This window comes from Hylaeus volcanicus, chromosome 1 (genome assembly GCF_026283585.1).
Source record: "Hylaeus volcanicus isolate JK05 chromosome 1, UHH_iyHylVolc1.0_haploid, whole genome shotgun sequence".
NCBI classification, from domain to species: domain Eukaryota; kingdom Metazoa; phylum Arthropoda; class Insecta; order Hymenoptera; family Colletidae; genus Hylaeus; species Hylaeus volcanicus.
In genome coordinates, this window is record NC_071976.1 from 6,432,131 (window position 1) to 6,436,999 (window position 4,869).

Sequence of the window (4,869 nt, forward strand, 5' to 3'; positions counted from 1 at the left end):
CCCGTTATGTTTGTTTCTTCAGTTACGTTGAGATCAACTGCTATTACTAATTAATTTTCAACGAAAATTTTATTGAAAGAAGTTCATTATCATGGCGCTTCGTGATATGCAAAAAAATGTTATAACAGAGTTTGATACTGAAACGATGTCGGCCCGTTATGTTTGTTTCTTCAGTTACGTTGAGATCAACTGCTATTACTAATTAATTTTCAACGAAAATTTTATAGAAAGAAGTTCGTTAACATGGCGCTTCATGATATGCAAAAAAATGTTATGACAGAGTTTGATACTGACACGATGTCGGCCCGTTATGTTTGTTTCTTCAGTTACGTTGAGATCAACTTCTATTACTAATTAATTTTCAACGAAAATTTTATAGAAAGTTCATTAACATGGCGCTGTGTGATATGCAGAAAAATGTTATAACAGAGTTTGATACTGAAACGAGGTCGGCCCGTTATGTTTGTTTCTTCAGTTACGTTGAGATCGACTTCTATTACTAATTAATTTTCAACGAAAATTTTATAGAAAGAAGTTCATTAACATGGCGCTTAGTGATGCGCTCTGACATCGAGCAAAGGTACAACACACTTACGATTAACGAGTGCTAGTCGTTCAGCTTGTAATTTCTCTCATAATTCATTATTGAACGTATAACTACCGGTAGCTGTTACATCGTACTGCGGTAACTCGTAATGAATTATTCCGAATCGCCACACGCGCCAAGAGTTTTCCTTCTATGAAGGTTTGCTCTGGGGTTCCATTAACACGTTCATCGCCGCGTCAGATATAAACGGCTGACAGGACTCTTCATTAAGAAACTAAAAATATTAATTCCAAAAGAAATTAAATACTGCGACAAATTTGAACAATTTTAACTTTGTAGGTTATTTATTCTAAGGTTATTTATTTAGTTTAAGGTTATTTATTTTAAAGTCGGCCCACTGTCTTCTTTGAACGACATCAGGTCAACACACCTAGCTGGGTATCTCCCAATTGTTTAACACGTTGATCGCCATGTCACCCACATGTGGGTGACAGTGATTTCCACTGAAGAACTAACAAAATTAATTCTGAAAGTTAAGCTTCAAAGGAAATGAATTTAAACGAAATTCGTGTATTTCGATGAAGTTACAAAACTAAATACCACGACGGATGTTTGATTATGTCGTTTCCAATAGTCTGAATAATATTTAATTCTAGCAGAAATTTTCAAGAATATTTCTCTGGCAGTCAGCGTGTTAATCATTTGGCGTAGATTTTGTTGCGCTACGACTTTTAGAACGTTGTCGCAGAGTACCTGTAACCTGCTTAGTTTACTCTCATCTCGAAGGCTCGTACTGACCTGTACTTTAGGACAACCGCTTCTGGCCCAGTAAACATAAAAGTCACGAGTCGTGACACACGACTGGCTACGGATTATTTGGAAACTCTGAATACGGTCATCTATGTATTTAAAGACGTTTGTATAGGAATTGCTTATGACTCAACTCGATAGGAACGTCGACATACTAAACGGTGTCATCGGTGAGCGCGTTTCCGGAATTCCCCGAGTCAGAGACGTAAACATCTCTCGCGCGGTCCAAAACGGATACTAATTTTATTTTATCGGTATTCTGTGCTTTAAGTGAATATGTGATAATTTACGATAAGGGTCTCTGTTCCGTAATAATTTAATGTGTTATGATAGAATAGTTTCAGCGTTAAGCTACATGGTGATAAAAGTATTATTGTTACTTTAAGATACGTTCGAGGGACAGTCGTATCGGTGTAAGTCATATCGCGAGAAACTTTGAGAAACTATATAATTTTAAGAAACAAATGTAAGAGGGGATATTTTATAAACATTTGACTTGTATCGCTACGGCTGAAGAACACCCTCGAACGGGCATATGGAATGAAGTATTATTAAGTTCGACATGGCATTGCGTTTTCGAACGATTGCTATCACGAGTGCATTGTTTTTGTGTCGGGCACCGATTTAGTGATATCGCAAAGCAATTACTTTTTTTTTTTGTTTCCTAACGACGCATTTCCTACTTAAACACATACAACGTGTCGCGTGCGGACATCGTGGTTATTTATTGCAAGTTGGATTTATTTATAGATATATCGGCCACATAGGGTCAGCTCGAATTTATACTTTTTCAGTTTCGTATTGTTTTTTGTAATAAATGTTCTCAAAAAGAAAAAGCTGTCGTTGATAGTCGATTTTCATCAGATTACTTTTACCCAATCCACAATACTTATTATTTAAAGGAGACGTTGCACGTTACGTATTCGAAACGTTACATCTACGATACTTAACGTGCCAAAGGAGAAATATGCATCAAATGGGAACACTGCAACCGGCCAGTGATCAAAGGGTATATAATTCATGACGCATGTATCTCTATTTCCTACATAGTTTCCCCCTATCCCTTTCTGTAACTTCATACATTCTTTTTCCATCAAACTCATACTTTTTTTTTTGTGTATGTATATAAATTTTCGCTATTAAGCTGACCTTTAAAATATCATTTATAATTGTAAACACGTATTGGGCTGTCTGGAAAGTCCATGCCGATTTTTAGTAGGCGGTACAGGTCTGAATATATCTGAACGGCTGAAAACAAATAATATATGTACATTCCTTAACAGGTGGAAAGATTATGGAACGAAATGGCACCTATGTAATTTAATAAATATATATTAAAATTCAAACGTGTTTTTGAATTCTTCTTAAAAATAGGCACGAACTTTCCGGACAACCTAATATTTTCAAATCTAAACAGTAACAAACAAACAAAACAACTACGAGGTAGAAAAGGTCAACAAAAATGAAAAAAATAACAATGTAACACTCAATCTTTAAATGTAAAGACGAAAATTTCTGAGACACCGCGTTATAGGGGAGTCTATTTTGCACGATCGTTCAACTTCTGTCCTATTAAAGTATTAGGTTGTCTCAAAAGTTTCTTTCGCATTATTAACAAGTAATACATGCACAATAGTTTATGTTTTATGTTACATTACTGAATTGTCCACGATTCATTTTGATGCATTACTGCTACAACATGAATATCTATGAAATTAGATTGTCTAATTGTATAAACACTGCCACATAAAATAATTGAGTGCAACTCGCGAAAGAAACTTTCGGGGCAACCTAATACCCTGATTCTAAACCTTGTATGTAGCGGTTTTATATTATATTGTTATACGATCAATTTTGAACATGATTGGAGACGTTTTAAACGAGGAATATGTTACAGAATTTTTCCAGATTTTTCAAATTAAAGATGCATGCTTTCAAATAAATAAACAAATGTATTAGGTTGTCCCAAAAGTTTCTTTCGCTTTATTAACAAGTAATACATGCACAATAGTTTATGTTTTACGTTACATTACTGAATTTTCCACGATTCATTTTGCTGCATTACTGTTACAACATGAATATCTATGAAATTAGATTGTCTAATTGTATAAACACTGCCACATAAAATAATTGAGTGCAACTCGCGAAAGAAACTTTCGGGGCAACCTAATACCCTAATTCTAAACCTTGTATGTAGCGGTTTTATATTATATTGTTATACGATCAATTTTGAACATGATTGGAGACGTTTTAAACGAGGAATATGTTACAGAATCTTTCCAGATTTTTCAAATTAAAGATGCATGCTTTCAGATAAATAAACAAATGTATTAGGTTGTCCCAAAAGTTTCTTTCGCTTTATTAACAAGTAATACATGCACAATAGTTTATGTTTTATGTTACATTACTGAATTGTCCACGATTCATTTTGCTGCATTACTGTTACAACATGAATATCTATGAAATTAGACTGTCTATTTATATAAACACGACCACATAAAATAATTGACTGCAACTCGCGAAAGAAACTTTCGGGACAACCTAATATTATTTTGTTAAAGTTTCGCATGCTTGAGGTTGTCAGTCGAAGAAGCTTCTTCAACTCAGGGGCGAAACGTGACGTACCGAAGTCCTCGAGAGGGGGATGGCTAGAGCACCGCTTCCGATGGTTCCTGTTCGATCAGCGGAAGTTAAGCAGCTGGCACATATAGTCCGTGAAGTGCTGTGTCTATGTCACGCGTAAAATTGGTGGCACAATTAAGCTGCAAGACGAGGCAACGCATTGCACGGCTGCCCGGCACGAACTGATAAGCCTGGAGAACCGTTGGGTCTCTCTCCGCCTCTCCTCAAGGAGATTCGATCTTGCTTTCCATCTTCCGTCATCGGGGAGAAGAGACAATTGTGGTTGATCGTGAATTACCATGTCGCGAGTAGAGCCGCGACGCACAGTGGGACGACGCTGTATAAATAATGGACATTGGGTCAAAAAATAAGCATACAAATTTTAAAACCTAAATACATTTTAATGAATCTTTAAACCTTTGACAATTATGTTTCACAGTACTTTTACGTTTTGCTTCACTATTTACAGTATTTACCTCATGGCATCTGAAATTAGTCACGTTGATTTATCTTTTCTTTAATTTACATTGTAATTCTTGTATTATATGACTTTACCAAAAGAATGTGTGCAATATCTAATGTTGAGGTTGTAATAATTCTGAAATAAACAGATAGATGATTTAAATGTACAACAGAACATTTGTTACATTCGATTATAGAGGTTATAAATGTTTCTTAAATTTTGAGAATGAAGCAACTAAAAGCAAAAAGTACGTGAACGGCTACAGTCTACATACTTCCTAAAAACAAATGGTGCAAAGTTCTGTCTGGGCGAATTTAGGCGATTTTTATTGGGCTGTCTGGAAAGTCTATCCCGATTTTTAGTAGACGGTACAGGTCTGTATATATCAAAATGGATGAAAAAAACAAATAAAATGTGTACATTCCTT

At 35.3% G+C, this 4,869-nt stretch overlaps 1 protein-coding gene across 4 annotated transcripts in view; it reads right to left on the reverse strand.

Moving 5' to 3' along the window:
- The window catches only part of LOC128872718 (collagen alpha-2(IX) chain-like), a 29,052-nt gene extending 24,904 nt beyond the window's left edge, over positions 1-4,148 (reverse strand). For all 4 annotated transcript variants that reach the window (XM_054115903.1, XM_054115990.1, XM_054115818.1 and 1 more), the window contains exon 1: positions 3,983-4,148. The gene's annotated coding sequence lies outside the window, so the exon portion shown is untranslated. The remainder of the gene's footprint in view (positions 1-3,982) is intronic.
- Between the last annotated feature and the right edge of the window lie 721 nt (positions 4,149-4,869).